Source organism: Vulpes lagopus, chromosome 18, assembly GCF_018345385.1.
Source record: "Vulpes lagopus strain Blue_001 chromosome 18, ASM1834538v1, whole genome shotgun sequence".
Taxonomy (NCBI): Eukaryota; Metazoa; Chordata; class Mammalia; order Carnivora; family Canidae; genus Vulpes; species Vulpes lagopus.
In genome coordinates this window covers 46,567,836-46,591,247 of record NC_054841.1, presented here as the reverse complement: position 1 = coordinate 46,591,247, position 23,412 = coordinate 46,567,836, and the positions used below count along the sequence as shown (strand labels likewise).

The 23,412-nt window shown below is 37.9% G+C and overlaps 1 long non-coding RNA gene across 1 annotated transcript; it reads left to right on the top strand.

Moving 5' to 3' along the window:
- Positions 1-2,464: 2,464 nt before the first annotated feature.
- On the top strand, positions 2,465-19,471 carry LOC121477942. Its single transcript, XR_005984388.1, has 3 exons — positions 2,465-2,573; positions 18,997-19,162; positions 19,383-19,471. It is a non-coding gene; the product is annotated as an uncharacterized LOC121477942 (long non-coding RNA).
- The last annotated feature ends 3,941 nt before the right edge of the window (positions 19,472-23,412 follow it).

Genomic DNA, 23,412 nt, shown 5'->3' with positions numbered 1-23,412 from the left:
CTTGTCAGAGTGAATGTGTTTGTTTCCTTTTCATTTAACATTCTAACATAATTATTGTCCATATTACTCTAATTCTTTTGTAAGCATCACTCCAAATTTTTCCTGAATTTCTCTGGAAATTTCATCCTGCGCTGATGGATCCCCTTTTCCCATTCTGGTTAGCATGGTCTCCACTCATCTAGAGCCATCCTACAGCATTCCAGAATGCCTCCCTTCCATGCTGCCTCCTTCATTCCTGAGGCAGGCTCAGGTCCACTCAGAGTGATGAGAAAGGAGCTCTGACACAGTGGAGGGCTCTCACACAACAAGGTGTGGTTTTGTCACCGAGTGACCTGGGACAGGCCACTACAACATCTTCACTGATATATTGCTTTGATGCAATAAATTTTCTTTTTCTTTTCAATGCCAAACCCTATAAAGGAATAGAATTTTGGTTTCCCATGATTTCTGTGGCCCCTTAACAATCATAACATTTTGGTCATATACTACAGAAACCATTCTGTTTAACTTCAGTGTAGAGGGGATCCTTTAAACTTTATGGGAAGGGTAGGAACCAGGACAGGAAAAAGGACAGGAATGGAGGGAAGGAGCCTTCTGGGTCTGACAGTGTGGCCTTAGCGTGGAAGTGAACTTCAGCCATTGCTCCTTGTCATGTCCTAGAAGCAACCTACCTCTCATTTAAAGTCCCAAGAAAGAGTCTAATGGGGCAAATGTAAGTGACCAGCTGACTTTTTGACTGTAAAAAGAAGTGGATGAGTGCAGAAGACTCCAGAGGCCCCCACCATCCTTTCTTACAGTCCCACAAATAAAAAGAAGCATTTCTCAAATGCAATTTCAAATGATATAAGGAAGGAGGAAATAGTTGCTAGGTAGCAAAAAGTGACATGTCTGCATGAGTTCTTTCTCATGCCTCCATCCATGACACTATCCTTAACTGAAGAAAATCCCAGTTTCATTCCCCTCCCCTCTGTTTTCTCTGTCTTCTAGTTTTTCTGGCCATTCGGGTTTCTCTTTGCTCCCATTGGCCACTATGAGTCTTTCTACCTGTAGAATGTTCATCGTCACTGCCATCCACTGCAGTTCACATACATTTTGAGGATTTTCTGGGTATAATAGATCATATTACTCACACTTTTTTTACTGTGTCCTTTCCCACATAACCTAATTCTTTGTGAGAGCCAGGCCTCTGTCTGTCACACAGTGAACCCATGACTTTGGGTTCACTGTGTGACATGCTTAACCAATGAGATGTGAAGCAATGACATACCGTATTCTGCATTCAAGCAGAGGTTTTGAGAAGAATCTGGAGGTTCCTCCAGCTGTGTTGCTTCTGCGTTTTGTCAGGAGAATGGCATGGTCCTGAATGGGAGGTGCTCCTTTAGCCTGACTTGGAGTGAGGGGGCGCATGAGCAGAACCACAGCTCACAGCAAGAAGTGATGTAAACCACTGAGATTTAGGGGTGTTTTGTTAGTGCAGCAAAGCTGGAGTGGACAAAGAATCTGTGTGAGCAAGGCCATTCTGTCTCAGAGGCAGAATCCTCACAGGCAGACTGCGGCCCCACACATTCTTTCCACCTGACTCTGGTACCTATGACAGCAGCAAGCATGTGGTCAGTATCTCATAAACACTGACTGTCTCAGCAATAACGTATTTATATCCCTCATCACACCTCCACCCTCATATCTAGGTTCTCAGGAACTAAACAAAATGTAAAGGTGATACCCAGCTCGGTAAAGACACAGGAGGTAAGGTGAGAAGTCGACACTGAGGACTTCATAAGAATAAATAACAATATGTATTATTTTAAATCTGCATTTACTCAGTATGTTCATTGTGTGGAGAAAAATAATGGGTCACAGAAGAAGGTCACAATCATCATAATAACTCAATACACAGTCTCTCTGTCTTAAAAAGATGTGTCATGGCAGAAGATGAATGCCTCCCCCACAATGGCAAGACACAAGTGAGGAGGGCAGAGGTTGAAAGCTATTTGTGTTAGTCAGTACGCTTTTGGGAGTCATGCACACTGGCCTGAAACAAAACTTTAAAGGTCAGTTTTGTCTGCTCTCTGACTCCCTGCTTGCACCTGCCTTTATGACCCTCTGTAGACAAAGGAAGGGCCAGAGGCCTTTGGAAAAACCAATACTAAACAGGCTGTTTCCTGCTGTAAAATGAAGCCAAGGACTGACTTTTTGTTGAATTCATTCCAAAGAAGGCGTACTCTTCATAGATCTGTTTCCAAAATATGATCACCTTTTTTTTTTTTTTTCTGGAAAGTTCGCTGCAGGTGAATTTTCAGGGAGCCAGAATCCTAGAGAGCAATTATTGGTTATAACAGTTTTAATGGAGGAGAGAGTCCAAGGTTGTTTTTCTCCCCATGCAGGAAGTCTGAAGAACCCCACCAGTAGATCCTGGAAAAAAAAAAAACAAACAGAACCTAGAAAAGTAAAACTAACAGAGAAGCCTGTATGTACACTTCAGTGCAAGATATTATTATTTTGAGTTCAGTGGAACTCCATGGTAATGGTGGCTGGGACCAACATGCCGGGATCATCTCCAGTGGAAGAAGCAGGTATGACCATTGCTTCACCTTTCTGAGCTCCTCACCTGCGAATGAGGATGACAATCAGGATTGCGTGGTGCTTTTTGGAGGACTTGATAAGACAACTCAAAGGAGTGCATATCCGTGTGCCTTGCATATAGTATCCTCAAGGAAATAGAACTTTCTTCTCTCTGTAGATCACACATGTGTGTGCAAGGATGGGTACAGAAATGTGGTCACAAGAATGGGTATGCTGTGCACTATGAAATCATTACATGGATTTCATAAATGGCTTGAGGAATTTTGTTAATTCACAGAAGTACACTCAGATGTCTGGTGCCATCTATTTTTGTATTACTGGGGTTCACATATTTGAGATCCCTTGGTCGTAATCACAGGCGCTGAGATAGGTTGAGGAGGGACAAAGTTGGGAGGCAGGGAGCAAAGGGAAGAAGAGGAACAACTTGATAAAAGTAAATGGTACATACTATTTTAATATTTACTCTGTATGTTTATCTTGTGGAAAAAAATAACAGAAAGTTGATACATGCAGAACTTTCCAGAACTTCCAGACTTTCCTGCTAAGTGCAATTAGCCTGATCCTTTCATCTCAAATGTGTTCTTGAAAAGGCAGGAATTACAGGAGCCTGAAAAATTATTTAAAATTTACAATAGGAAAAAAAAATAAAAAAAAAAGAAAAAAATAAAATAAAAAAAATAAAATTTACAATAGGGGGAGGGGCACCTGGGTGTCTCAGTTGGGTGAGAATCCTACTCTGTTTTGGCTCAGGCTCATGATTCAGGGTCATCATGATCTCAGATCAAGCCCCCCAGAGGGCTCTGCTCTCAGTGAGGAGTCTGCTTGAGATTCTCTCTTTCCCTCTCCCTCTGCCCTTTCCCCTACTCTAGTGCTCACTCCCTCTCTCTAAAATAAATTTATAAATAAATCTGTTAAAAATTTTGCAATGGGGGAAAATTATTTCACTTAGCATACTGTTTCCAAGATTCATCCATGCTATAACATGTGCCAGAATTTCCCTCCTTTTAAGACTGAAGAATATCCAGGACACCTGCACCCCGATGTTTCTAGCAGCAATGTCCACAATAGCCAAACTGTGGAAGGAGCCTCGGTGTCCATCGAAAGATGATGGATAAAGAAGATGTGGTTTATGTATACAATGGAATATTCCTCAGCCATTAGAAACGACAAATACCGACCATTTGCTTCAACGTGGATGGAACTGGAGGGTATTATGCTGAGTGAAGTAAGTCAATCGGAAAAGGACAAACAGTGTATGTTCTCATTCATTTGGGGAATATAAATAATAGTGAAAGGGAATATAAAGGAAGGGAGAAGAAATGTGTGGGAAATATCAGAAAGGGAGACAGAACATGAAGACTCCTAACTCTGGGAAATGAACTAGGGGAAAGGGAGGAGGGCAGGGGGTAGGGGGAACTGGGTGATGGGCACTGAGGGGGGCACTTGACGGGATGAGCACTGGGTATTATTCTGTATGTTGGCAAATTGAACACCAATAAATAAATATATTTTATAATATAAATATTATAAAAAAAGACTGAAGTATATTCTACAGTATGTATGTACCATATTTTGTTTGATGTCAAAGATATCCATCTTTGAAGTCCTTGCTTTCAATTATTTTGTGTACATACCTGGAAGCAGAATTTCTGAATCATGGTGCTTCTATGTTTAATTTTTTGAGGAACTGGCCAATACTGTTTTTCCACAGTGCTGGAACCATTTTACATTTCTACCAGCAGTGCACAAGGGGTCCAGTTGTAGACACATCTTTGTAGACACTTGTTATTTTCTGCTTTGCTTTTTTCTTATTATTTTTTTCTACTAACTTTTGTTTTAAATTTCTTACTTCCCTTAGTCATAAAGTTATATTGCTTATTTGAGTTATTTATTCTTGTTTTGTTTTGTTTTTTTGTTAATGGCAATCCTAATGGGTGTGAAGTGGTACCTCATTGTGGCTTAGATTTGTACTTCCCCAGTGATTAGTGATAATTGAGCATCTTTTCATGTACTGATTGGTCATCTATAAACCTGCTTTGAAGAAATGTCTATCCAAGCCCTTTTACCATTTTTGTTTTTATTTTTATTTTTTTTAATTAAAATAAATTTTAAGTAAGTGGTACACCCAACATGGGGCTTGAACTCACAACCTCGAGATCAAAAGTTGCATGCTCTATGGACTGAGCTAGCCAGCACCACCAACCCTTCTGCCACTTTACCCATTTTTATTTTTATTATTTTTTTAATTTATTTTTTATTGGTGTTCAATTTGCCAACTTATAGAATAACACCCTATAGAAAGAATAACACCCTGCCCATTTTATTTTATTTTTTTATTTTTTAATAAATTAATTTTTATTGGTGTTCAATTTACCAACATACAGAAAAATACCCAGTGCTCATCCCGTCAAGTGTCCCCCTCAGTGCCCATCACCCATTCCCCCCCACCCCCCGCCCTCCTCCCCTTCCACCTCCCCTAGTTCATTTCCCAGAGTTAGGAGTCTTCATGTTCTGTCTCCCTTCCTGATATTTCCCACACATTTCTTCTCCCTTCCCTTATATTCACTTTCACTATTATTTATATTCCCCAAATGAATGAGGGCATACACTGTTTGTCCTTCTCCGATTGACTTACTGCACTCAGCATAATACCCTCCAGGTCCATCCAGGTTGAAGCAAATGGTGGGTATTTGTCGTTTCTAATGGCTGAGGAATATTCCATTATACACAGACCACAGCTTCTGTATCCATTCATCTTTCGATGGACACCGAGGCTCCTTCCACAGTTTGGCTATTGTGGACATTGCTGCTAGAAACATCGGGGAGCAGGTGTCCCGGCGTTTCATTGCATCTGAATCTTTCACCCTGCCCATTTTAAAATTGAGTTCTTTGGCTGTTTTGTTCTTGTTGAGTTATAGGAGTTCATTATGTATTCTGAAAATTCTTTATCAGACTTATGATTTGCAAATATTTTATCCTATTCTAGGGTTGCCATTTCACTCTGTTAATAGTGTGCTTTGAGGTACAACATTTAAAAAAAATTTATTCTGATGAGGTCCAATTTATCTACTTTTCCTTTTGTTGCCAGTGCTTTTGGTATCATAGCCAAGAAATTGTTGCCAAATTCAACATCATGAAGTTTGTCTCCTATGTTTTCTTCTAAGAATTTAAGTCTCAGATATTGCACTTAAATCTTTGATCCATTTTGAGCTAATTTTGTATACGGTTTAAAGTTATGGTCCAGCTTCATTCTTTTGCATGTGGATATCCAAATTTCCACAATTTGTGAAAAAGCTGTCCTTTCTCCCATTAAAGAGTCTTGGAAACTCAGTAAAAAATAATTTTTTTAAGATTTTATTTATTTATTCATAGACACAGAGAGAAAGAGGCAGAGACACAGGCAGAGGGAGAAGCAGGCTCCATGCAGGGAGCCCGATGTGGGACTCAATCCCGGGTCCCCAGGATCACACCCCAGGCTGCAGGCGGCGCCAAACCGCTGGTCCCCGGGGCTGCCCAGTAAAAAATAATTTGACTGTATATGCAAAAGTTTATCTCTAGGGTCTCTATTCTATTCATTTGTTCTTTATGTCTGCATTTATACCAGTTCCACACTGTTTTGATTACTATAGCTTTGTAGTAAGTTTGAAATCAAGAAGTGTGAATTTTCCAATTTTCTTCTCTTTAAAGATTACTTAGGATATCCAGGATCCCTTGATATTTACATAAATTTTAGAATGGATTTTTCTATTTCTGAAAAAAAACCCCACAACAATGGGATTTTGAAAGGGATGTCACTGAATCTGTGGATCACTTTGGGAAATATTGCTATCTTCAGAATATTGTCTTCCAATCCATGAACATGCAGGTTTTTCCATTTATTCTTTTTAAAATTTCATTTAACAATAATTGAAAACATTGTACCTTTCAGTGTACCAGTCTTTTTACCTTCTTGGTTAATTTTATTCCTAAATATTATCTCTTTTTGATGTTGTTGTAAGTGGAATTGTTTTCTTAATTTCTTTTTCAGATTGTTCATTATTAGTGTATAGAAATGCAATCGATTTTTCTGTGTTAGTTTTATATCTTGCAATTTTGCTGAATTCAGTTACCATTTCTTACAGTTATTTTTATGGAATCTTCAGGGTTTTCTACATATAAGATCATGTCATCTGTTAACAGAGATAATTTCATTTCTTCCTTTCTGATTTGGATGATTTGTGCCTCTTTATCTTATTTGACTGCATTGGGCTAGAACTTCCACTATATATTGAATACAAGTGGTGAAAGCAGACATCTTTGTCTTGTTCTCCATCTTAGAGGAAATGCTTTCAGTCTTTTACCATTGTATATGAAGTTAACCATCAGGTTTTCATATATGGTCTTTATTGTATTATAGCAACTTCCTTCTACCCATGATTTGTTAAGTGTTTTTAATCATGCATAGGTGTTGAATTTTGTCAAATAGTTTTCTCTGCATCAGTTGAGATATTCTATGTTTTCCTCCTTTATTCTGTCAATGTAATGTATTATTACATTGATTGGTTTCCATGTGTTGAGCCATCCTTGAACTCAAGGAATAAATTCCACTTGGCTGTGGTATATGATCCTTTTAACACGCTGTTGAATTCAACAGTAGTATTTTGTTGAGAATTTTTGCATCAATATTAATAAGGGATATTGATCTGTAGTTTTCACTTAACATCTTTGGATTTGGTACCAGGTAATGCTAGTCTCAAATAATGAGTTAGAAAGTGTTCTCTTCAATGTTTTTGGAAGAGTTTGATAGATGTTGGTGTTAAATCTTTAAATGTTTGGTTGAATTCATCAGGTAGAAGCCATCTTATCCAGGGCATTCCTTGTTGGAAGATTTGATTATTGATTTAATTTTCTTATTAATTATAATTAATCATCTAATTTCTTTACTACATAATAGATTAGTTGTATTCTTTTTTAATTATATGTTTCTTCACTCAGTCCTACTAGAGTGAGTGTTTCTAGGAATTTTTCCATCACATCTAGGTGGTCTAATTTGTTGGACTACAATTTTTCATATTACTCTCACTTTTCGCTTTTGAAAAATTAGTAGCAATGTGCTCAGTTTCATTTCCAATTTTAGTTATTTGAGTCTTCTCACTTTTTCGTTTTAGTCAATCTAGCTAAGGGTTTCTCAAATTTCTTGATCTTGTTGAATAGCCAGCTCTTGGTTTTGTTGATATTATTTACTGCTTTTTTCTTCTCTATTTCATTTACCATTGACTTAATCTTTATTATTATATTTTTTCTTCTCTTAGCTTTGGGTTTAGCTTCTTCTTGAAGCTTCCTTGAGGTATGAAGTTAAGTTTTTACTTTTGGATTTATTTATTTATTTATTTATTTATAATATTTTATTTATTTGTTTATGAGAGAAAGGGAGAATGAGAGGTGGGAAGGGGCAGAGAAAAAGGGAGAAGCAGACTCCATGTTCAGTTGGGAGCCCAACATGGAGCTCGATCCCAGGACCCTGAGTTCACAACCTGAGCTGAAGGCAGATGCTTAACAAACTGAGCCACCCAGGCACCCCTCTTTCTTCTATTTTAATGTAAACATTCACAACTATAGATTTTCCTCTTAGTACTGCTTTTGCTATATCTCTTAAATTTGATATGCTATGTTTCCATATTCATTTATCTCAAGATATTTTCTTTTTTTTTTTTATAAATTTTTTTTTAATTTTTATTTATTTATGATAGTCACAGAGAGAGAGAGAGAGAGGCAGAGACACAAGCGGAGGGAGAAGCAGGCTCCATGCACCGGGAGCCTGATGTGGGATTCGATCCCGGGTCTCCAGGATCGCGCCCTGGGCCAAAGGCAGGCGCCAAACCGCTGCGCCACCCAGGGATCCCTCAAGATATTTTCTAATTTCCCTTGTGTTTCTTCTTTGGACCACTGATAATGTAAGAGTGCATTGTTTAATTTTCCATATATCTAAGAATTTTCCAGTTTTACTTCTGTTACTGATCTTTTATTTCTTTTTTTTTATTTTCAAAGATTTTATTTATTTATTCATGAGAGACACAGAGAGAGAGAGATGCAGAGACAGGGCAGAGGGAGAAGCAGGCTCCATGCAGGGAGCCCAACGTGGGACCCAATCCCAGGTCTCCAGGACAAGGTCCTGGGCTGAAGGCAGTGCTAAACCACTGAGCCACCCAGGCTGCCCCTGATTTCTGATTCCATTCCACTGTTACCAAAAAGACACATTGTGTAGTTTCAACTTCTTTCAATCTACTAAGATTTGTTTTAGGATCTAATATGTAGTTTATTCTGGATAACATTCGATGTGAATTAGAGAAAAATATGTATTTTTCTGTTGTTGGGTAAAGTGTTCTGTAAATGCATGTCAGGAGCAGTTGGTCTCTAGTGTAGTTAAAGTCCTTTGTTTCCTCTGTCTGGATGTTCTATCCATTATTGAAAAGTATGGTATGAAAATCTCCTACTATTATTATAGAACTATTTTCCTTTCAATTTTATTTGCTTCATATGTTCTGGAGTTCTGATGTTTGGTGCATGCATGGTTGTAATTGTTATATCTTCTTTAAAATTGACCCTTTAATCATTAAACAAAATCTTTCTTGGACTCTCATAGTGATTTTTTTTTCCTCATAGTGATTTTTAATTTAAAGTTTATCTTGTCTGATGTTGGTATAACCCCTCCTGCTTTCTTTTGGATACTGTCTGCATGAACTATCTTCTCCCATCCTTCCATTTTCAACTACTGTGTGTTGGGAGGTCAGTAGGAAGACAGCATACAGTTGGATACTATTGTTGTTTTAATCCATTCTGTTAGTCTATGACTTGGTCAGTCTTCTAACTAGGGAATTTAATCCATTTACACTTAAAGTAATTACTGATAAGGAAGAGTTTCTTTCTATCTTTTTTTGGGCAGAAAGCTTTTTTGTCTTATAACCTTTTTGTCCCCCATTTCCTGCATTAGTTCTTTCATTTGTGTTTATTTGACTTTTTTTGTTTTGGCATATATTGATTTCCTTCTCCTTTGTTTTTGTCTATAGTCTATAAATGTTTTCTTTGTGATTACATATGACATCCTAAAGTCTTAAAAACCTATAAATTTATACCAACTTAATTTCAATCAAACAAAAACTGCACTGCTTTACAGTAATGTCCTTTATTTTATTGATGTCATAAATTTTATCACAAATATGTCTCATCTTCATATATATCATATATACATTAACATAGATGTATAATTCTTTGTGAATTTGTCTTTGTTTCTTAAAGCAATCTAAAAATGAAGTTATAAGCCAAAATTATAATAATACTTGTTTCTATATCTGTCTATGTATTTGTCTTTACTGGATATTTTTGTTTTTTTCACATGGCTTTCAGTTACTGTCTAGTGTCTTTTCATTTCCACTTAAGTACTATCATTAGCTGATATTGTAGGGCAGGTCTAGTGGTAACGAACTCCCTCAGCTTTTGTTTATCTGGAAATGTCTTGATTGCTCTAATTTTTTGAAGGATAGTTTTGCCAGACATAGAATCCTTGATTGACAGTATTTTTTTCCTTTCAGTTTTTTTAAATATATCATTCCACTGTCTTTTGTCTTCCTGGGTTTCTGCCAATAAATATCCTGATAATCTTACTAAGGATCACTTGTACATAACAAGTTGCATTTCATTAGTTGTTTTTAAGATTTTCTTTTTGCCTTTGGCGTTCCAGAATTTGATTATGAGATGTCTAGTGTAGGCCTCTGGGTTTATCCAACCTGAAGCTGGTTAATCTTAGATTTGTAGATCCATGTCTTTTTTCAAATTTGGCATTTGTTGCATTGGGGGGGGGGGAATAGAGCATTTGACTGCATGGTGTTTTATTTTTTTCCTTTAACCAAAATTAAAGACATTCATGAGTAGAAGCCTTCTGCATCTAGTGCTGGTTTGTCCGGTGCACTCAGAAATGAAAGAGTTTCTTCCTCTTTGCATTTTAATATTATAGTCATGGAACTCTGGCTTGCATTTCAAACTGAGGCCAACCTCTTTTCTGTAGGGTGCTTTCCAAGTCTACATAAACACAGGTCAGTATTAAGAAATAGAAAGTAAACAAGATTTATAAATAAAGTACCAGGTTGAAGTCCAGGTTTTTCTTAGCTTCATTATTCAAACTTTCCAAGCCTCAGTATCTTCATCTATGAACTTGGAATATATCTCTCTAACCCTCATAGTCATTGTAAGGCCCAAACAAGAGTAGATAAAATATTTTACCTTTTAAAACATTTATAATTATTAAGTATACAGCAAAAGTGTATATCCCCTAGGGTCCCAGTATATTCCATTCTTAATATGCAGCTTCCATCTGTTGGAAACTCCCCTCTAGACTGTCCAAATTCTAGCCTGTGTCAAGGAGAGGAGGTCAAAGGGATAGTGGCCACCTTTCTTGGAAAGTCATAACCTAGAAGTTGTATCATTTATTACACTTTCATTCCCTCAGCCAGGACACAATCACATGACCAATCTTCCTATATGGGAAGCTGGTGGCCATGTGTCAGCTAAGACAGAATGGTTCTATTACTATGGGACAGTAAAAGAATGAGAAAGGAGAAAAGGATATTGGGAGATAACTGGTTGTCACACATGATACTTCACTGAGTCTTTCTGTATCTCAGATATTGAGTAAAGCAAGTTAATATTTGCTTAGCACTTGATAAGTCTCAACAAGCTAAAGTTATTGTTATTGTTGGATTATCAAAAGTAATATGTATATCTCATTGAGTAGGCCTCTTTTCTACATCTTCCTGTGTTTTTCAAGAATCCTACATGCTGTGACCAAACAAAGCTCTTCATGGAATCTGAAATCCCAGGTGCATTAGGAGAATTTGACTCTAGGGCTTGCCAGATATTATATACTAGTCAAGAAACACTAGAAGATGTTACTGAACACTACTTATTTCCCCAATTAAATCTTACTTATGGTATCCCTATGATAAATAACACACCTGCAACCTACAACTCAAATAGTAGCCCTGAGACCTGTAACATCACAAGTCACCTGGAACCTAATAGAAATGCAACATTTCAGGGCTGATCTCTGACCTACTGAGTCATCACCTCCATTTTAACAAGATTTCCAGGTGATTCATCTGGTATTAAAATTTGAAAAGCACCAATGTTAATGCTGGTTTAGAGAACCAAGGATACCCTGGCTGGAGTGTAGACTTCTGGTTGTGGTTTTTCAAAAGCTAACCATGCCTTTAGTGTGCATCCAGATCTGGGCACTTAAATGTTTACAAACTGACCCAGAGTAAAGATCAAAACTATCTATATTCACCTATTTTTCTTATGGTCACTGCTGATACATTTAGAAATACATGAGAGGTGACAAAACAAGTCTAACCTTTAGTGATAGGATGCTAGGGGGTTTCAGTTTGGAAATCTTTAAGTGTCTTAGATAAAATTTCCAATCCCTAATGAGTTTTCTGAAGTCCTTGTCAGAAATACAAGAAGTGAAAGAATAGAGGCTTAATGAGAAGCATCATTCTAGAATCTAATTCTTCCTTCTGTACTTATTCTTCTAAATGTGTCATTAATGAGGATCCATTAATATGGGTTGGAAAGTTAAGACCACCAATTCTGGTGGCCTGAGCCAAGTATAAATTGCTAATACTGTCACTAGAGTTGTTACTTTTACCCAGGCACTTAACCCCTGTCAGCTCTGAGATTACTATGTAATACTAACTAGGAATTTCTGAGTGGTATCTTGCATTTCACATGCACTACAATGCACTACAATGTATTATCTCATTCAATATTCCAAAATCGTGAAGAAAGGTATTGTTATTTTTACGATATAGACATGGGAATGGAAGCTGAGAATAAATACAATTCAAAAATGAGTGTATTTGTAGATCATAATTTTCCACATTTTCTTTTCCAACCTGACTTTATAGAAATACAGATATGTTTCATTTCTATAGATGTCCCTCTGAAAACGACCATCTGAAATGTGATGTCAGGCATTTGCAAATAGCATAGATGTATTTTGAACAAAAGGAATAATCAATATAGTCCTGAGAAGTGTGGCTCCTAGAGAGACTGCTGTTTGGTTAAAGAGGCAAAACTCCATAGAACTGCCTCTTATATTATGGGACATACACTTTACCTCCAGCTCCCCAAGGCAAAGAACCTTGGGTGGAAAAAGTTGTCTTAGGTTACAAATAAATTCAGTTTTCAAGGTAGGTGAAAGAAGAAATAAATGGGGATCATAACAAACAAAGCAGACTTCATTACTTTAAAAAGTAATTCACATAGTCTCCTGAATTTTGTGGAGCTCCAGTAGAACACATTTTATCATCTATGCCCCATTTAGGAATAAATCTTTGAATCGTAGAATGTTCAAGTTAGAAGTGACCTAGTAATGTTAGTTAAACACTCATATGGCTGGTAAGATATCTGTGCCTCAAGGAAATCAAGTCATTTGTCTAGTTTTACAAAGTTAGGTGTGATAGATGTGGGATCAGAGGACTTCTGACCTTCAATATAATGTTTTTCCTACAATATGATTGGAACTTAGTTTTGTGAGTTTGGTTTACTAGGTTCTAAAAGTAGAGCAGATATGTTAGCCTTACAAAGATGTTCTAGGTCATCCTCAGTTCACTTGCTCTGTTTTCAAGACTTCTTTATATCTACAGAGTTATGAATTCATCTGTGGATTTGATATTACCATAAACAATTAAACTCCAAGCTAACAAGTTCTGGAATTCTGGGGGTGAGAATGGACAGCAGAAAAGAAGGGGAGATCTGGGAAGATAGGCAATTTTAACTTTTATCTATTTTTCATTGAAAAAAAAAAAAAAAAGAACTAGAGCTCTACAAGGTCAACTCCTTTATAGAGAGACAAAAAGAGAGGGAGGGAGGAAAGGATGGAGGGAGCCAGGCAGGGATGGAGAGAGAGAAAGAGAGAAGAAAAAAACCAAACTGGGATGCCTAGGTGGCTCAGCGGTTTAGTGCCTGCCTTCAGCCCAGGGCGTGATCCTGGAGTCCTGGGATCGAGTCCTACATCGGGCTCCCTGCATAGACCCTGCTTCTCTCTGCCTATATCTCTGCCTTTCTCTCTGTGTCTCTCATGAATAAATAAATAAAATCTTTTTTTTTAAAATTTTAAAAAAAGAAGACCAAACTATGATTATGAGAGAAGGTACTCACCATCCAATCAATCTAATTGAGACATTTTTTTCCAATGAAAGAATGATTTATTACTTATTTTCTAGGTTTGTAAGTAGAAAGCATTGGAACTGTGGTTTTCCCACTTTGTGTGGGTCATCACAGGTGGATGATATTTTGTGTTCTATTTTCCATTGCCCTTGAGTTCCATCTGGCCCAGATGTCTCTTAAAAGAGTTGACAGTTAGAAGAATAATATCAATACCAATAGGTAGCCACTATTTTAATAAATATTTTCCTACTCATAGAAATATTCATCGATGCTTCTCTAACATTGAAAAGAGAGATTTACATTTTTAAATGTCGCATTTTGAATTAGGTTATAGAAGAAATAATATGTTGACCAATTTTCCACTTGCCGTTGGTTATTTGACTACTAATTTGATTGTAGATTTGTTCTTATGTTGTAGTTGTTGTTCAGGCTAACTTATTTTTAAATTGCTGCTTTTAAATTGATTCATAGTCAAAATATACAGAAAATACATTATACAGGTACAAATTAAGTTTGATAGTAGTTTTTTAAAATCTTTGATTCTGGATGGAAAATAAGATAATTATAGACACAGAATGAAATAGCTCATATTTCCTTCAAGTAAAAAGTTTTAAAGTTAAATGATATAGTAAAATGTACTGTAAAAAAGGAAACTGAAAATATGTTGCCTTATAAAAATTTTCCCCTCATAGGATACACATCTAGTGAAACATATGAGATGATTCAGTGAAGAAATACAGATATAGCAAATTTCACAGTAAAACAAAAAAATACCTTGATTCTATGTTATAACCATTCTACCATGGAAGCAAACATTTTTCTATTTGTTTGTTCATTTTTGGGAGGAGCAAACATTTAAATGGAGATCAAAAGCTCAAAGTTTAGATATCTTCTAATACCGAAAGCATATTTTAACTCTAGTTATAAGTAGATTAAAACTAGGATAAACTATTTTGAAGAGTAAAGGGCAACTTATGGAATCAAGAACTAGCTCTAAACTTTGGAAAAGTTTAAACTTTCTATTTCTCCCAATCTTGAAAACAGAACCTCCTATTTATCATTTAAAGTGGATAGGGCAACGTGTGGGGTCATCCAGTTCCTACAGATTTTGTTTTTGAAACTTCTGAGATTTCTGGGCAGATATAAGACTATGCACCCTCTTCTAAAGGAGCAGGACCTCATGGGAAGTTTTCATACTTTGTGTAGAAGAGTCCCAAATGCCAGGATCCAATTGGGCCCTTTTCTCCTCTTCCCCTAGTTTGGTGGCCAGGGAACTCAGACAGAACTCTAAGACTGTATTATTTGCCATTCAACAGCATGGCTTCCCTGAGAGTGCAAGGAGCAGATAATCAGATTTGTGATGCTTATCTATCCTTTCAACAGCCAACAGCCCAGTCCTTTTACCCTGTGTATAGGGCCAGAAATATCCCAGGAGAGTGAAAAGCAACTTTCTTACATGCAGTAGACATTACTGAGTGGGTGACTACTGTTTGTGTCCCTGTGCTATATGATGGAGATGCCAAGGTGAGTGAGGCAGTCCTTGCCCCTTCCCTTGTGAACCTCATAGGAAAAAAAAAAAAAAGAAAGAAAGAAAAGAAAACTGTTTTCCCAACTGATTGTTTGGTTTGCTAATATTAACCATGGACTTTTCTAGAAACTGAGACATTTTCTCCTTTTGACCTTTAGATAGAAGTTTCTGCCAGCTAATCCCTTAGAATTCTGTAAGATAATCTGTGTGTGCAACTTGTCCAATAAATTCTCAATAAGCCAGTCATGGAATCAAGAACTCCCTCAGGCGTCAAGCTTCCTCCTTTGCAGAGGGAAAGAAGGTCTCCTTGTGCATGCCTCTGTCTTGGGAAGCCCATCTCCTGGTGAATGGGCAATCCATTGCCAGCACAAGCTGACATAGAGGTCATGGCATGACTTCCACTCCCTCAAAACATAAACCTCTCTGTTCAGTAGCAGCTTCTGGCTTCTGAGTCTTATTTCTCCAAAACTGCCACCTGATTGGATGAAATTGCCTTTTAGCACATTTAAATTTTCTGTTGGAGGTATATTTTCAGACACAGAATAGAGAAAACATTCCCCCACCCAGGGTATTCTCTTGGGAGCCATTTCTAAGATAGGAAGAGAGTTTATTTTTCATGGCAGAAGTCATTTCTTCCTATAAATTTTCTTGGACTAGACTACAGGATTTTAATAGTTTTCTTTGGACTTTTTGCATTTAGAAAATTTCTTGATGATGAGATTCCAAGTTATTTTTAAAATCAGATATGATGTAGTCAGAAAACTATGACCTCTAGGGCCAAATCTTACCTACCACCTGTTTTTGTAAATAAAGTTTTATTGGAACACAGCCATATCTATTAATTTAAAGATTATCTATGGCTATTTCCTCACTGCAATAGTGGAGTTGAGTAGCCAGGACAGAGTCTGTATTGTCCACAAAACCTAATATATTTACTATCCAACCCTTTACAAAAAATATATATTGACTCCTGTTGTAAGGCATGTAAGCCAACTTCCCATTATCTGTCAATGCCCCTGCTCTCATTGTCACTGAGTTCAACACATGTTTACTGTTCTTTCCACTCTTTCCTATTAATTCTCAAGCTATGGCCCATGATATTCCAAACACAGAGCACCTGCCTGTCCCTAGTGTCCCAAACTTCAAATTCAACTTCTGGATGAATCTGTAGTGAAGGAAGTCCTATAAATCATCTCCGGTTCCAACCCTAGATGCCACACTTGCCATATTCTCTTGCCCAAAGGGTATAAAAATATACATTTTTGCATCATGAAATATCTTTTGCAGATTGGTACACCTTTTAATTTTTATCTCATAAATTTAATTTTTCTTGTTACATGCCAAAAGCATTGCTGGAGGCCTTATGCTCTAAAGACAGTTTACCATTCCATGCCTTTAACAGCACTCAGAAGTTGGTGTTACTAAGCCCACTCTACAGATGACAAAGTGAGGTTCAGAGAAGTTAGTTGTTGAAATTCACAAAGCTAGTAAAGTGGCAAACCCAGAATTTAAGGCCAGGTCAGCCTTACTCCCAATGAAGTCCTACAAAAAGGACTTCATTTACAGTGCATTTCCATGAAATAATAAAGAAAAATTTATGTCAACCATGGTAATGGAAATATTTTTAAAACATTTTACACATTTTTCTGCAATCTCAATTAGCTACTATCTTCAAGGATGACTCAACATCATAATTATTAATATAAGTCTTATCATGGTATAGAAGAATTTGAATCTATAATATGTTGGTAAGTCATTACCAACTGTTTTTGAAATCTTGGGCCCACCCTACTCTGATAGAGTAAAAAGGAATTAGTCTTACTTTTTTTTTTTTTTTTTTTGGCCATAATTTCATGCTTCGCCCCCACCCACTACCCGGATAGACAGGCTTGGATATAAGGTAAAACTTGGCCAACTGAATGCAGTATCATCCCATGGGTAAGAAGACAGCTGAGAAGCAGATAGCTTTGGGTTCCAGTCCTGATCCTACCACTTAGGAGCTGCAGAGTGGACAAAGTACACAGTAAGCATCCACTAGTTGGCAGGTATTAGATTAGGTATTAGGTATTGGTTATCATTTAGACTTACTTTCTCTGTTCTTAAATTATTGCCAAGAACACCAAACAGGTTTAAATGATATACTGATATTTGTACACTGTGTCTTATCAGAGGTCAATGCCTATGCTCTGAAATTTTCTGCTGTAGTTGGGGTCTCTAGGATTGAGTATTGTTTCATGAAGATTTATTGTCACTGTTGATCGAGATTTATCTAGCTCTGACTATTAGACCGATGCCTGTCTTCAAGTGCTTGCTGATAACATATAGAAATGACCTGTCCCAGAGTTAGACTAGCTACAGCTCTCCACTGAACTGGCTGGGAAATAAAGCAGACAACTGTAATTTAATAATTACAGAAAAAAATGGCAAGGGACTCCCCTTGTCATCATGCTGATGTGGCTTCATGTGGCTCTGCCAGCAGGGTTGGGCCCAGGGCACTGAGGGATGTTCTCTCAGTGAGAGGCTCAAAACCTACCAGACAGACTTCAGAGGGAACTGGATATGGGATCTTATTTATGGGAAGTGTCTTGGAGTTACAAAAATTCTTCACAGGGAAAGAGAGGTAATCTTTCCTCTCTTTAATGTAGACCATGGGCCCCTAAATGGTAGCTCTAGGGAAGCAAGTTCCATCTTGCCTGAGGGAAGCACTTTTGAAAACTCTTCCTAAGAGGGAGAGCTCCCCAGCACACAATGGGGCCCCCCAGGTAAGGCCTTTCTGAAGGAATTCATGCATTACCTAAACTTGAGGGAAGGTCTTTCTAAATCTGAAATCCTGTAGGATTTTGGAAAAGTTACTCTTAACTCTCAATGAGCAATAGCTAAAGTCTTGAAGCTTGCAAGGCATGGTGCCCCTGGCAAGGTTTGCTGAGGGATAGCTCTCCAGTTTAAGAACACATTTGGCTCACCTGGGATCCTGGTAAAATGCAGACTTGGATTCAGTAGGATCATCTGCATCTCCAGTAGCAAGATTCTATAAGTCATGGGACTTATAGGAAGAGTTTAGGAAGAGTTAATTTAGGAAGAGTTAATGATCCGTCTTCTCTATCCCGCCGCCCGCCCCCCCCCTCCCAGGCGTGGAAGTGGAAGTGAAGTTGTGCCCTAGCTGATACTCTTCTGGTCTTTGCCTCTATCCCATCTAAGTTGTGTTCTGAGTAAGCTTACTGTATAATTTCTTATCCAATCCAAGACACTTTTGGGATGGAAAGGAACATTAATATGTTGAGACATATTGGACTGAGATTTTTTTCAAAGAAATCTCTACTGAAGCTCTCCCCACCCCGCAATAAAATTCATGCTCTTACGCCTGCCCTTATTTCTCAAACAGTATTTTTTTGTTTTGCATTTGCTTTTGTAGCTAAAGGAAACATCCTGGGTTATCTGTCCAAAGGGAAATGGGACATGAAGCAAAAATCTGTTCAAACAGTAAATAAACTATTTAGGATTTGATGTGTATTCATGAGTCACCGGGGTAGGAAAAGAAACTTAACTGCACCAAGTCGGTAAACCACAAACCCTCTGAATCAATAGTATTCAGTTTGCTGTTCTAATAATGGCAAACACCAAGGTGTACCAGAGTGGGTGTGAGGGGTTTCCTTCTTCTTCTTCTTCTTTTTTTTTTCTTACAGGATGTTTGAACATAGTGTTAAGTTCATTTAGAGGAGGCAGGGAAGATTTTCTGCTTTACTGTCAGGGAAGAGAGCGAGTCCTCTGCCTTGGACTCTGGGACAGAGACAGGACCTGGTCACCTGCTGAGTGCCATCGATTCTTCTGTGGGATCCTAACAGTGGCTAGGTGAGTTTCTGTATTTCATTTAATCCTCACAATGACTCACAAATCTGGCAGTCCGCCAATGAGCCCAGGAGGAAGCAGGACTTCCAAATGAATGAACTACTAAGGGATGAAGTTGGGGTTTAAACTTGTGACAGGCTCCAAAGCCTTGGCTCATTTTTGTCAAAGAAAGATGTTCTAGTCACAAGAGACTACAATCCTCTTCCATGCCTTCATCTTGCAGGTGAGGAAGCTTGGCTTGGTGGATTAAGGATTTGTCAATGAGCATAATACACTGAAGAGCAATCCAGTGAAATAAAAACCTGGTTTTTGCTTTCTGGATACATGTTTTTTCTATTCCGCAGTGCCATCTTTAAAGCAATTACGTATGCATAGTAGTATAAGTGGCTACCACTTTCATTTGTCCTAGCATTTCCAAGTATTCAAGCATATGAGCACAGTGAGTTCACAGTGACTGTGTCAGTGTTGTGAGTGTGCATATTTGTGCAACGATGTTTTGCATGAAATGTGTGCATGTGTATGAGTTTGTGCATATGTATGAGGGTATTTATGAGTGTGTTTGGGATGGGAAAGGGAAAAAAATAGTAGTTATTGAGACCCAACCATGTGTCTAGCACTGAGCCAGAACTTCTCTTAAATTATTGCCCTTAGGGATGCCTGGGTGGTTTAGTGGTTAAGCATCTGCCTTCAGCTCAGGGCATTATCCTGAAGTCCTGGAATCAAGTCCCACATGGGATGCCCCTCAGGGAGCCTGCTTCTCCCTCTGCCTGTGTCTTTGCCTCTCTCTCTCTGTGTCTCTCATGAATAAATAAATAAAATCTTTTTTAAAAGATTGCCTTTAACTAGCATACATCCCAAGTAGATATTACTTATCATCCACCCTTTTCAGATGATAAAACCTGTATCAAAGGAAGGTAAGTATGGAGAAATGCACCAATCTGATAGCAGAGAATGAGATGGTATTTTTCATTTAATATATGAGTTAGATGATGCAGATTGCCAAGGTGCAGTATAATACATCGATTTCAGGAACCATAGCAGATGTAATCTAAATTTCCTAGATGTTTCAGACAGCATTGTAAGGATCCTGCAATGAATTGAATTAGAAATAGAGGGTAAAGGCTCCTGAGTGACATGGTTGAGTCTGACTCTTGATTTCAGCTCAGATTATGATCTCAGGGTCGTGGGATGGAACTTTGGATCAAGTTCCACATACAACAGGGAGTCTGCTTGAGAGTCTCTCTCTCTTTCTCCCTTCCCTTTGCCCCTTTGCCCACTCACACATGCACATGTGTGTACACTCACTCCCTCTCTCTCTCTAAAATAAATACATAAATAAATAAATAAATAAATAAATAAATAAATAAATATTTAAAAAATAAATAGAGGGTAACATTACATTGGAGTATGGACTTGTGCCGAATAATAGAGATTATTGGTCAATCCATTGTGTGGCCACCATGGTCCAAGAGTGCAGATTTGGGAATCAGTAGACCTTGGTTTGCTCTCAAGCTCAACTATACCCAGCCACACATCATTCAGCTAGGTTCCAAAAATAAAGCCAAAAAATAAGGGCTACTATGCATTTAAAGACATCTTGCCACTGCCAGAATAACAGGTTTGTTTGTTTGTTTGTTTTGGCAGCTATTCTGTATATGTCCAAGCATGGGAAACACATTTCTCAGCTGAGTTAAATAAGACACAAAGTGGCAATTAATGCTATAGAAATTGTTAGATTACATCATGTGAAATGGCTGCTATCCAGCTATGGTTCTTCAACCTACAAAAATGGTAATTTAATATGACTCAACCTCATCTCTTATTAAACTATAAGAAAGAGAAATGGCACTAATGGATTGGCAAATGTCTTAATAGGAAAATTAATCTAGTTGATAAGAAGGGAGAATTATTATCAGCCTTCCAAAGAGATCTTAATGATATTCCACTTTCAAAGAAAACTTACTCTTTTTTTGTCATTAATTCAGCTGGTACAAAGGACAGGCATATAAACTAACACTTAGAATTAAGGGTCAACTTTTTATGCCAAGTTCAAGCTGGTTGATGAGAATAAATGAGTAAGGAAGAGGGAGTGCCCAGGAGACTGGAAAATATGCCCTTTATGGACTTGGTTGCTTAGATGTTAGGATTCCATTCATGCCCAAACTTCTGTAAATGAAGGGGAAAAAAGAAAAGGGAAAAACCAACCCTTCTTGTCAATGCTCCCATTGGCTAATTTCTAAGCCTACTCTCTATCTTTTAGTAGTGTAGTCTAGACCAGAGTTTCTCAAAATTTGTGTTCTCAGTATCCCTTTACACTTTCAAAAATTATTGAGGACTTCAAGAGCTTTGATTTGTGTGGGCCACATCTATTCATATTTAATGTATTAGAAATTAAGAATGAGACATTTAATGTATTTTTATTAACTCATTCGAAATAACAGTGATAAATCCATTAATGTAACCTAAAAGAATTATTTGTCTGAAACATGTTATGTGTTCCAAGATGGAAAAAGTTGAGTAAGACAGTGATGCTGCTTTACATCTTTGTCTTTCCTTTAAAGACTGGCATAACAAAAGACAACTGAATCCTCATGTTCTCTTCTGCACATGTCCTGTAGCCTCTGGCAAATGCCACTATACATGCATGACAGAAGCAGTTGGGAAAAAGTAAATAATGTCTTAGGAGCACAAGATTGGGAAAATAGATTTGACCTCATCACTCTACTGAAACAACCCTTAGGATTCCAGAGGTGTCTGGACAATGTTTTCAAGGCCATTGATCTAGAATGATTTCTTATAATTAGTAGACTATGTACTTCTAGACTTAGAGACCATAGATTCTATAGACCTTCCAGATCAGTTTTAGATTTATAGAAAATATGAACGGACAGCAGAGAGTTCCCATACACCCCCTCATTTTCCTGATTCTACTGTGTAGCCAGTGTTGAGAACTACCACTCCCTATTGTGTTAATATCTAAAATACATTAGATCCCTAATTAAAAGTCTGAAGTCCTCAGCAGGCATACAGAATCCTTCAAGATCTAATAGCCCCTCCCTGGCATCCCCCACAGGCTTCTTAATTTTTAGCTACACTGAATAGCAACCAAACTCCCGCCCTGGCTCAGGGTGGCCTGTGTCACCCAAGCCACCCTATCTAGGGACATGTTCATGTTAGCCTGACAGTATTCAACAGAATTTCTCTAGCTCCCTCCTCTGTGTAATACTTTCCAGCCCTCTGCAAAGTTTCTCCATTTCTACCTGAATTCCTCAGGTGGTATCAAATATGCCCTGCTAACTGTTGTCTCACCAGTAGATTTTGATTTTCTGGAGGGCAGGGTCTACATTTTTTTCAGAGGAATATTGTCAGCACTTCCTTGCAATTGTGGGCTCCATGAACACTTGTCAAATGAATGAATGTACAAATGAAAAATGAATGAATGAATGCCACAGGACCATGGGCATAATGATACTGAGTCCACCACCAAACTTCTCGATTGTTCTTTGTTCTGATCTACAGATTTTAGTATACACTTTTCCCTTTCAATGACTCATGAAGTGAGGTGTGTGTGTGTGTGTATTTGTGTGTGGTACGGGGATCAGGCTTGTGAACTTCTTCTACTTTTCCCTGAGGAAGATGACATTCTTTCAGGCTGGCTGAGACACCTTTGCACATACCCTGTCACTGGAGTGCTTCCATGAATGTAGAATGCTGATTGGGTGTCATTTGCTATGGGCCAGGGGTCAAGCTGAGAAACGCCAATACCCACGAGAGGGTAGTTTTCCTCATAGATGTTCCTTGGTGGGGGTTACTTGATGCAGTGATGACTCTAGACTCTCATCAGGTCAACCTGAAGAATGACCTATTTCAACCCCATTCCTCTGTCATTTTGGGGTTGGCCTTCTTATTATTTTGAAAGACACACCCACATATCCTCTCTGAAGTACAATGCTGTGCATAAACTTGGTTTTAGTAAACATAATATTAATAAATAAACTAGTGAATAATTGGTAGATTGACTAAGTGAATATTTGGCAATTTCATCTCAAGTTAGATATATTTCCAGCATAGTTTGTTGTCTATCATTCAGAAGGAGATATTTGACTTTCTGTTTATCATGCATGGATCCTTAAAGATCACCTCAGAGGAATACCAGTGGAATCCACACTGAAGGTTTTAAGAGCCCTTGAGTCTTCACGGCAAAGACTGCACTGCCTACTACACTGGCCGTTAGCCACCTATGGCTGGGAGCA